The sequence below is a fragment of the Rhinoderma darwinii genome, unplaced genomic scaffold (genome assembly GCF_050947455.1).
Source record: "Rhinoderma darwinii isolate aRhiDar2 unplaced genomic scaffold, aRhiDar2.hap1 Scaffold_52, whole genome shotgun sequence".
NCBI classification, from domain to species: Eukaryota; Metazoa; Chordata; class Amphibia; order Anura; family Rhinodermatidae; genus Rhinoderma; species Rhinoderma darwinii.
Genome location: NW_027464068.1, coordinates 120,001 through 132,500, shown reverse-complemented (window position 1 = coordinate 132,500; position 12,500 = coordinate 120,001). Strand labels below are relative to the sequence as shown.

The window sequence follows — 12,500 nt, the reverse complement described above, 5'->3', positions numbered from 1 at the left end:
ATATACATACACTACCATTCAAAAGTTTAGGGTCACTTAGAAATTTCCTTATTTTTTAAAGAAAAGCCCAGTTTTTCTCAATGAAGATAACATGAAATGAATCAGAAATCCACTCTATACATTGTTAATGTGTAAATGACTATTCTAGCTGCAAACGTCTGGTTGTTAATGCAATATCTACATAGGTGTATAGAGGCCCATTTCCAGCAACCATCACTCCAGTGTTCTAATGGTACATTGTGTTTGCTAACTGTGTTAGACGGCTAATGGATGATTAGAAAACACTGGAAAACCCTTGTGCAATTATGTTAGCACCGCTGTAAACAGTTTTGCTGTTTAGAGGAGCTATAAAACTGACCTTCCTTTGAGCTAGTTGAGAATCTGGAGCATTACATTTGTGGGTTCGATTAAACTCTCAAAATGGCTAGAAAAAGAGAGCTTTCATGTGAAACTCGACAGTCTATTCTTGTTCTTAGAAATGAAGGCTATTCCATGCGAGAAATTGCCAAGAAACTGAAGATTTCCTACAACGGTGTGTACTACTCCCTTCAGAGGACAGCATACACAGGCTCTAACCAGAGTAGAAAGAGAAGTGGGAGGCCCCGCTGCACAACTGAGCAACAAGACAAGTACATTAGAGTCTCTAGTTTGAGAAATAGACGCCTCAAAGGTCCTCAACTGGCAGCTTCATTAAATAGTACCCGCAAAACGCCAGTGTCAACGTCTACAGTGAAGAGGCGACTCCGGGATGCCGGCCTTCAGGGCAGAGTGGCAAAGAAAAACCCATATCTGAGACTGGCAAATAAAAGGAAAAGATTAGTATGGACATAATGTATGTGCTGTATAGATGTATACTGTGTATATATAATGTATGTGCTGTATAGATGTACACTGTGTGTATATATAATGTATGTGCTGTATAGATGTACACTGTGTATATATAATGTATGTGCTGTATAGATGTACACTGTTTATATATAATGTATGTGTTGTATAGATGTGCACTGTGTATATATAATGTATGTGCTGTATAGATGTACACTGTTTATATATAATGTATGTGCTGTATACTATGTATATATAATGTATGTGCTGTATAGCTGTACACTGTGTATATATAATGTATGTGCTGTATAGATGTATACTGTATATATAATGTATGTGCTGTATAGATGTATACTGTGTGTATATATAATGTATGTGTTGTATAGATGTACACTGTGTAAATATAATGTATGTATTGTATAGATGTACACTGTGTAAATATAATGTATGTATTGTATAGATGTACACTGTGTATATATAATGTATGTGCTGTATAGATGTACACTGTGTATATATAATGTATGTGCTGTATAGATGTACACTGTATATATAATGTATGTCCTGTACACTGTATATATAATGTATGTGCTGTATAGATGTATACTGGGTATATATAATGTATGTGCTGTATAGATGTACACTGTATATATAATGTATGTTCTGTATAGATGTCCACTGTATATATAATGTATGTGCTGTATAGATGTATACTGCGTATATATAATGTATGTGCTGTATAGATGTCCACTGTGTATATATAATGTATGTGCTGTATAGATGTATACTGTATATATAATGTATGTGCTGTATAGATGTATACTGTGTATATATAATGTATGTGCTGTATAGATGTATACTTTGTATATATAATGTATGTGCTGTATAGATGTACACTGTGTATATATAATGTATGTGCTGTATAGATGTATACTGTGTATATATAATGTATGTGCTGTATAGATGTACACTGTGTATATATAATTTATGTGCTGCATAGATGTATACTGTGTATATAGAATGTATGTGCTGTATAGATGTATACTGTGTATATATAATGTATGTTCTGTATAGATGTACACTGTATATATAATGTATGTGCTGTATAGATGTACACTGTGTATATATAATGTATGTGCTGTATAGATGTATACTGTGTATATATAATGTATGTTCTGTATAGATGTACACTGTATATATAATGTATGTGCTGTATAGATGTACACTGTATATATAATGTATGTGCTGTATAGATGTACACTGTATATATAATGTATGTGCTGTATAGATGTACACTGTGTATATATAATGTATGTGCTGTATAGATGTATACTGTGTATATATAATGTATGTGCTGTATAGATGTATACTGTGTGTATATATAATGTATGTGCTGTATAGATGTACACTGTGTATATATAATGTATGTGCTGTATAGATGTATACTGTGTATATATAATGTATGTGCTGTATAGATGTACACTGTGTGTATATATAATGTATGTGCTGTATAGATGTATACTGTGTATATATAATGTATGTGCTGTATAGATGTATACTGTGTATATATAATGTATGTGCTGTATAGATGTATACTGTGTATATATAATGTATGTGCTGTATAGATGTACACTGTGTATATATAATGTATGTGCTGTATAGATGTACACTGTATATATAATGTATGTGCTGTATAGATGTACACTGTATATATAATGTATGTGCTGTATAGATGTACACTGTGTATATATAATGTATGTTCTGTATAGATGTACACTGTATATATAATGTATGTTCTGTATAGATGTGCACTGTGTATATATAATGTATGTGCTGTATAGATGTATACTGTGTATATATAATGTATGTGCTGTATAGATGTATACTGTGTATATATAATGTATGTGCTGTATAGATGTATACTGTGTATATATAATGTATGTGCTGTATAGATGTATACTGTATATATAATGTATGTGCTGTATAGATGTACACTGTATATATAATGTATGTGCTGTATAGATGTGCACTGTGTATATATAATGTATGTTCTGTATAGATGTATACTGTGTATATATAATGTATGTGCTGTATAGATGTCCACTGTATATACACTGCCGTTCAAAAGTTTGGGGTCACCCAGACAATTTTGTGTTTTCCATGAAATCTCACACTTATATTTATCAAATGAGTTGAAAAATGACTAGAAAATATAGTCCAGACATTGACAAGGTTAGAAATAATGATTTTCTCCTTCAGACTTTGCTTTGGTCGCTCCATTTGCAGCAATTCCAGCATTGCAGACCTTTGGCATTCGAGCTGTTAATTTGCTGAGGTCATCGGGAGACATTCCCCCCCCCCATGCTTCCAGAAGCCCCTCCCACAAGTTGGATTGGCTTGATGGGCACTTCTTGCGTACCATACGGTCAAGCTCCTCCCACAACAGCTCTATGGGGTTGAGATCTGGTGACTGCGCTGGCCACTCCATTACAGATAGAATACCGGCTGCCGGCTTCTTCCCTAAATAGTTCTTGCATCATTTGGAGGTGCTTTGGGTCATTGTCCTGTTGTAGGATGAAATTGGCTCCAATCAAGCGCTGTCCACAGGGTATGGCATGGCGTTGCGGAGTGATCGCATTCCTTATTCACAATCCCTTCTACCTTGTACAAATCTCCCACTTTACCCCAGACCATCACATGACCTCCACCATGCTTGACAGATGGCGTCAGGCTCTTCCAGCATCTTTTCAGTTGTTCTGTGTCTCACAAATGTTCTTCTGTGTGATCCAAACACCTCAAACTTCCATTCGTCTGTCCATAACACTTTTTTCCAATCTTCCTCTGTCCAATGTCTGTGCTGTATATATATAGTGTATATACATACACTACCATTCAAAAGTTTAGGGTCACTTAGAAATTTCCTTATTTTTTAAAGAAAAGCCCAGTTTTTCTCAATGAAGATAACATGAAATGAATCAGAAATCCACTCTATACATTGTTAATGTGTAAATGACTATTCTAGCTGCAAACGTCTGGTTGTTAATGCAATATCTACATAGGTGTATAGAGGCCCATTTCCAGCAACCATCACTCCAGTGTTCTAATGGTACATTGTGTTTGCTAACTGTGTTAGACGGCTAATGGATGATTAGAAAACACTGGAAAACCCTTGTGCAATTATGTTAGCACCGCTGTAAACAGTTTTGCTGTTTAGAGGAGCTATAAAACTGACCTTCCTTTGAGCTAGTTGAGAATCTGGAGCATTACATTTGTGGGTTCGATTAAACTCTCAAAATGGCTAGAAAAAGAGAGCTTTCATGTGAAACTCGACAGTCTATTCTTGTTCTTAGAAATGAAGGCTATTCCATGCGAGAAATTGCCAAGAAACTGAAGATTTCCTACAACGGTGTGTACTACTCCCTTCAGAGGACAGCATACACAGGCTCTAACCAGAGTAGAAAGAGAAGTGGGAGGCCCCGCTGCACAACTGAGCAACAAGACAAGTACATTAGAGTCTCTAGTTTGAGAAATAGACGCCTCAAAGGTCCTCAACTGGCAGCTTCATTAAATAGTACCCGCAAAACGCCAGTGTCAACGTCTACAGTGAAGAGGCGACTCCGGGATGCCGGCCTTCAGGGCAGAGTGGCAAAGAAAAACCCATATCTGAGACTGGCAAATAAAAGGAAAAGATTAGTATGGACATAATGTATGTGCTGTATAGATGTATACTGTGTATATATAATGTATGTGCTGTATAGATGTACACTGTGTGTATATATAATGTATGTGCTGTATAGATGTACACTGTGTATATATAATGTATGTGCTGTATAGATGTACACTGTTTATATATAATGTATGTGTTGTATAGATGTGCACTGTGTATATATAATGTATGTGCTGTATAGATGTACACTGTTTATATATAATGTATGTGCTGTATACTATGTATATATAATGTATGTGCTGTATAGCTGTACACTGTGTATATATAATGTATGTGCTGTATAGATGTATACTGTATATATAATGTATGTGCTGTATAGATGTATACTGTGTGTATATATAATGTATGTGTTGTATAGATGTACACTGTGTAAATATAATGTATGTATTGTATAGATGTACACTGTGTAAATATAATGTATGTATTGTATAGATGTACACTGTGTATATATAATGTATGTGCTGTATAGATGTACACTGTGTATATATAATGTATGTGCTGTATAGATGTCCACTGTATATATAATGTATGTGCTGTATAGATGTACACTGTGTATATATAATGTATGTCCTGTATACTGTATATATAATGTATGTGCTGTATAGATGTATACTGGGTATATATAATGTATGTGCTGTATAGATGTACACTGTGTATATATAATGTATGTGCTGTATAGATGTCCACTGTATATATAATGTATGTGCTGTATAGATGTACACTGTGTGTATATATAATGTATGTGCTGTATAGATGTACACTGTGTGTATATATAATGTATGTGCTGTATAGATGTATACTGTGTATATATAATGTATGTGCTGTATAGATGTATACTGTGTGTATATAATGTATGTGCTGAATAGATGTACACTGTGTGTGTATATATAATGTATGTGCTGTATAGATGTATACTGTGTATATATAATGTATGTGCTGTATAGATGTATACTGTGTGTATATAATGTATGTGCTGTATAGATGTACACTGTGTGTATATATATAATGTATGTGCTGTATAGATGTATACTGTGTATATATAATGGACCGTCTCACAGGATGGGCAGGGGACAGTCTCACAGGACGGATGGAGGGACAGTCTCACAGGACGGGCGGAGGACAGTCTCACAGGACGGGCGGAGGACAGTCTCACAGGACGGGCGGAGGACAGTCTCACAGGACGGGCGGGGGGTAGTCTCACAGGACGGGCGGGGGCAGTCTCACAGGACGGGCAGAGGACAGTCTCACAGGACAGGCGGAGGACAGTCTCACAGGACGGGCGGAGGACAGTCTCACAGGACGGGGGGGACAGTCTCACAGGACGGGCGGAGGACAGTCAAAGGACGGGCGGAGGACAGTCTCACAGGACGGGCGGAGGACAGTCTCATAGGACAGGGGGGACAGTCTCACAGGATGGGCGGAGGACAGTCTCACAGGACGGCGCGGAGGACAGTCTCATAGGACAGGGGGGACAGTCTCACAGGACGGGCGGAGGACAGTCAAAGGACGGGCGGAGGACAGTCTCACAGGACGGGCGGAGGAATAGTCTCACAGGACGGATGGAGGACAGTATCACAGGACGGGGGGCAGTATCACAGGACGGGCAGAGGACAGTCACGGGACGGGCGGAGGACAGTCTCACAGGACGGGCGGGGGGCAGTCTCACAGGACGGGCGGGGGCAGTCTCACAGGATGGGCGGAGGACAGTCTCACAGGACGGGCGGAGGACAGTCTCACAGGACGGGCGGAGGACAGTCTCACAGGATGGGGGGGACAGTCTCACAGGACAGGCGGAGGACAGTCTCACAGGACGGGCGGAGGACAGTCTCACAGGACGGACGGAGGACAGTCTCACAGAACGGGCGGAGGACAGTCTCACAGGACGGGCGGAGGACAGTCTCACAGGACGGGCGGAGGACAGTCTCAGGAACAGAGGACAAGTAACAGCACCAGGACTTCAGTGTTGGGGAGATGTTGGTTTATTCACCACCAGGTGGAAAGAATGATCAACGTTTCGGTTCACACCTGAACCTTTCTCAAGCTAATTTCAAAAGTGCACAGTGCCACATATATATAGGGATACACAGGATATACAGTAAATAGTGCAATTAATAATACATGCTAAAGATTAGTTAATACAAAGAACATAATCATACAAAAAGTGAAAATATATCAATCAATGTGACCAATAAATGTGTTAAAAAACAACATCTCTCAATATTAGGTAAATAATGCAAAGATAACTAAGGCTTTTTTATTTAAGATCATTGACAAGGACCTCTGTGAATTTTTGAAGGTAAGGCATCCGGTTACTCCGGTGCTTTACCTTCTTCCAAAAATTCATAAGGATCCATTAAAACCCCCAGGTCGCCCTATTTTGTCAGGGAGTGACTCGTTATTTGTTCCAGCAGCTATCTTTGTGGATAAAATTTTGCGGCAGTTTGCTATGGGGGCTGACTGCTACATCAGGGATACCACTGATTTTCTCGTCAGGATTGGCTCTCTTGGGGCCCCTGGCCGGTCTATCCTTGTTACCCTTGATGTTGGAAGTCTTTATACCTCCATAGACCACTCCCTAGGCATTGAAGCTGCTCTTCACTACCTGACACGTTTGGATTTCTCTGATAAAAAAATTGAATTTGTTAAAACATTACTTGAGTTTATACTCACTAAAAATTATTTTATGGTTGGTGATGAATTTTACCTTCAGAAAAGGGGTACGGCCATGGGGTCTAACATGGCCCCGACATATGCTAATATTTTCATGCGGCGGATTGAGGAGGACCTTGTCTATGTGTCCCACCACTTAGGCATGTCTTGCGGTGGTGGCGATACATAGACGATGTCTTCCTCATCTGGACCTGTTCAGAGGATGAATTGAATCAATTTCATGTCTTTTTAAATGATATGTGTCAGGGGATCAAATTTACCATGATCTATTCTGGCTCTTCCGTTGAATTTTTGGACACTAAAATTTATTTACAAGATGGAATTCTAACTACAGACATATTCTCTAAGAAAACTGATAGAAATAGTCTGTTGCACTACAATAGTGGACACCCTAGGGCTATTGTGAGATCATTGCCTTTTAGCCAACTTCTCAGAGTTAGAAGAATTGTCAGTAATGAAAATCAGTTATCCAAAAGAGTGGACGAGATGTGTAATAAATTTAGAAGTAGGGGATATCCAATCGATATGCTCAATATATATATAAAAGACAGACAATCACAATGGATAGACAACAACAGTGGGACATAAGAGAAATGTTCGTATACATTTTGTCTCAACTTTCTCTACATCTAGTTCAGAAATTGGAAATATTTTAAGAAGAGAATGGCGCCTATTGACTAGGGCTTTTCCCTTGATCAAGGAATTTCAAGAACCACCATTATTAGCATATCGCAAAGGTAGAACCATTAGAAATAGGCTAGTAAGGGCAGAGATTGGATCTAAAATCAAGATGTCACAAAGTGTTTTGGCCCCTCCAAAACATGGATGTTTTCCGTGCCTGGGATGTAATATGTGTAATCACATGATTAAGGGAGATAGCTTTTGTCATCCACAAACAGGTAAAACCTTTAAAATTCAGGGCTTCTATACCTGTAAAACCACCTTTGCAACTTATTTATTGAGTTCTCACTCCGGCCTATATTGTGTGGGTGAGACCACTACTGAAGTAACTCTTAGAATGAGCAACCATAAGTCTAGTATTAACACCAAGAGACGAGATCTACCAGTATCTAGACATTTTGTAGACTGTAGACACAATGTATCCCTAATGCGCTTTAAAAGTATTGATTCTGTACCCCTAAATAGACAAGGAGGTGATAGAGAGCTGGCCCTCAAACGCAAAGAACTTGAGTGGATTTTTACTCTTGGAACCATGTCCCCAAAGGGACTTAATGTGGATTACACATATTTTCCACATATTTGACATAATCTGTCATGAGTCCGAAACAGTTATATCCGATTCATTCTCTTGAGTGTAGGTGGGATTTTTCTTCATATTATTGTTTTTAAATTCACACAAATATAGATACAATCTTTCTTTGTCTTTTTATCTACAGATACCAACTTATATTAAGGGATGTACATCACGGGAGCAGAGGTTACGTTTCTCAATTAATTTTGTTCCAAGGATTATATATAGATCTTTTCTTCATGCAAATGATAGATTCCGTTGTGTTTACTATGTGCTCTCTGTTACATTGTAACTTCTGTTCTTTTCCACTACAACTGGATTGAAAGACTCCCTCTGCTCCTCCCCTTCATTATGAGTTGATGTCATTTATTAGGCTAATTATTACCTTAGTTATCTTTGCATTATTTACCTAATATTGAGAGATGTTGTTTTTTAACACATTTATTGGTCACATTGATTGATATATTTTCACTTTTTGTATGATTATGTTCTTTGTATTAACTAATCTTTAGCATGTATTATTAATTGCACTATTTACTGTATATCCTGTGTATCCCTATATATATGTGGCACTGTGCACTTTTGAAATTAGCTTGAGAAAGGTTCAGGTGTGAAGCGAAACGTTGATCATTCTTTCCACCTGGTGGTGAATAAACCAACATCTCCCCAACACTGAAGTCCTGGTGCTGTTACTTGTCCTCTGTTCCTGTTATCTTAATCTGAGGAGTTGATTCTTCCTTCTACTGGTAACGTGCACATGGCCTGATGTTCAGTTTACCTTGAGTGCTGTGTTTTTCCTATCTATCTATCTATCTATCTATCTATCTATCTATCTATCTATCTATCTATCTATCTATCTATCTATCTATCTATCTCATATCTATCTATCTATCTATCTATCTATCTATCTATCTATCTATCTATCTATCTATCTATCTATCTATCTCATATCTATCTATCTATCTATCTATCTATCTATCTATCTATCTATCTATCTATCTATCTATCTATCTATCTCATATCTATCTATCTATCTATCTATCTATCTATCTATCTATCTATCTATCTATCTATCTATCTATCTATCTATCTATCTATCTCATATCTATCTATCTATCTATCTATCTATCTATCTATCTATCTATCTATCTATCTATCTATCTATCTATCTATCTATCTCATATCTATCTATCTATCTATCTATCTATCTATCTATCTATCTATCTCATATCTATCTATCTATCTATCTATCTATCTATCTATCTATCTATCTATCTATCTATCTATCTATCTATCTCATATCTATCTATCTATCTATCTATCTATCTATCTATCTATCTATCTATCTATCTATCTATCTATCTATCTATGTATCTATCTATCTATCTCATATCTATCTATCTATCTATCTATCTATCTATCTATCTATCTATCTATCTATCTATCTATCTATCTATCTATCTATCTCATATCTATCTATCTATCTATCTATCTATCTATCTATCTATCTATCTATCTATCTATCTATCTATCTATCTATCTATCTATCTATCTATCTATCTCATATCTATCTATCTATCTATCTATCTATCTATCTATCTATCTATCTATCTATCTATCTATCTATCTATCTATCTATCTATCTATCTATCTATCTATCTCATATCTATCTATCTATCTATCTATCTATCTATCTATCTATCTATCTATCTATCTATCTATCTATCTATCTATCTATCTATCTATCTATCTATCTATCTATCTATCTATCTATCTCATATCTATCTATCTATCTATCTATCTATCTATCTATCTATCTATCTATCTATCTATCTATCTATCTATCTATCTATCTATCTATCTATCTATCTATCTATCTATCTCATATCTATCTTGTGCGGGTCATAAGGTGCAGCTTTCTACTAAGAATCTGCGAGTGAAAGTGCCGTCTCTTAAGTTTGCTCCGAGGTTTATCGGTCCATAAGAAATTGTTGAAGTTATTAACCCTGCGTCTTCTCGTCTGGCTCTTCCTCCTTCTTTCAAAATTCATTATGTTTTCACAAATCCTTCCTTAACTATTTTTACACCATCTAATCCACTTAAGAAACCTCCTCCTCCAGTTCAGGTAGAAGGAGATATGGAATTTGAGGTTCAGAGGATTGTGGATTCCAGAAGGGTCAGGGGTACTGTCCAGGTATGGACCCGAAGAACGAACTTGGGTTCTTGCCTTTTCAGTACATGCTAATCGTTTAGTTAAAATCTTTAATTTGAAGTTTCCTTTAAAACCTAGGCCAAGGTTTAAGGCTCGTACAAAGGGGGAGGGGGCACTGTTAGAAAACGTCCGTCCCTTTAAGATTACCATCTAGCTTCTGGGTGCTTCTGGTTTTAGTTGTTCAGCCTATCCCTTTTCTCTGTCTTTCTTCCTATCAGGTGTAAGGGTGGAGAACTTAAACCTGGGTTGCTTCTGTGCTCTTAGCTTGTGAATTTCCTGGTTTCCATGTGTTTGATCAAGCTTCTGACTATACCCTGTACCTTTGGCTATTTTGACTTCTTGGAACTGGACCTCGGCTTGTCTCTGGATTACCCCTTGCTTACGGATTTGGACTTTCTTATCCCGGCTGCTACGAACCTCTGCTTTTCCTGACATCCCGTAGCTTTGTGATTTGGATTTTCTGTTTACCCTCTGGCTGTCTTGTTATCTGTTCTGGTATAGCCTGCATTGCACCTCTTTTCCAACACCGAACTCTGTTAAAACAACCTGGTTCTATGCAGCAAAAACCATTCCACCTTGCTGTCGGCTCTGGCGAAAACCATAGAGTAGCCGTAAACTCTGTTGATCCGCTGGCCACCTCACTCATAAGCCACTTATTACAGTTCAATAAGAACAGTCCACAGGCTGTAAAGAAAGTCCAGTGCACATGTACATCCGGGGCTAAGAGCAATGTCTGGAAACACAACCACAAAGTTCAAGACACTTCCACAAAAGTTCCACGTCATCTGTTCGCTTTGGAAGAGCTGATCCGGTGGCCTCCAGGACAGTCCAGCCCGTGAGATGGAGTCTCTGGGGTCTGGAGGTTTCTTGGGACCTTTTATCCAGTTTACAGGTTTCTGCAGACTCCACATGGCCCATCCAGACACCCTCCTCCCCACTGCATTCCACCACAACACATTGGGTAACGCTGACCCACCACCCAGGCAAAGATCACACCCGAAAACACAGTCACCGTTCAGAACTGTAGCGACTCCTGAGAACTTGGTGGCAAAAGATGGGGAGATAGTAGTCCAATCGGTTTGAGAAAACAAGGGCCATGGGCATATTTGAAAAGGGTCTGAAGTCTCACCATCATGAAGGTCACCACTGCTGTTGGGACCAGTATCATGTTGTCCTTCGCAGACCTGCTCCGCCAACACTCCTTCTTCCACCTTAGAACTCGCTGACACTCCAGTGTCATCCTCATCCATGTTAGAAGACTGTGTGCCTGGAGAGTCCATACTGAGCGTAACATCCACAACATCATTGGACAAGGACAAATCAGACCTCAAGGTAACAATACAGTTGGGTTCCTCAACCTCTTGGAAATCCTGGGATGAAGGGAATGCAGGAAACACATCGCCAGGAGAAGCGCAAACACCATTGCTCAAAAGTGGGGCTGTATCGTGTGCCTTAACCTCAGTTGGGCTTTCAGAACTGGCACTGGTGATCTCAGTGTTAAAGGTTTCAGGAGGTCCAGTGCTAGTTATATCTCCTGTGTCTTCATCATCCACACCAGTGCTAGTTATATCTCCTGTATCTTCATCGTCCACACCAGTGCTAGTTATATCTCCTGTGTCTTCATCATCCACACCAGTGCTAGTTATATCTCCTGTGTCTTCATCATCCACACCAGTGCTAGTTATATCTCCTGTATCTTCATCGTCCACACCAGTGCTAGTTATATCTCCTGTGTCATCATCCACACCAGTGCTAGTTATATCTCCTGTGTCCTCATTATCCACGCCAGTGCTAGTTATATCTCTTGTATCTTCATT

The 12,500-nt window shown here is 38.4% G+C and overlaps 1 protein-coding gene across 1 annotated transcript in view; it reads left to right on the top strand.

Annotated features, from left to right (window-relative positions):
* LOC142721810 (ras-related and estrogen-regulated growth inhibitor) overlaps positions 1-12,500 on the top strand; it is a 124,317-nt gene that overhangs the window by 7,442 nt on the left and 104,375 nt on the right. The window contains exon 2 of the mRNA XM_075848835.1: positions 10,902-12,500. This exon is cut by the window's right edge and continues 1,717 nt beyond it. The gene's annotated coding sequence lies outside the window, so the exon portion shown is untranslated. The remainder of the gene's footprint in view (positions 1-10,901) is intronic.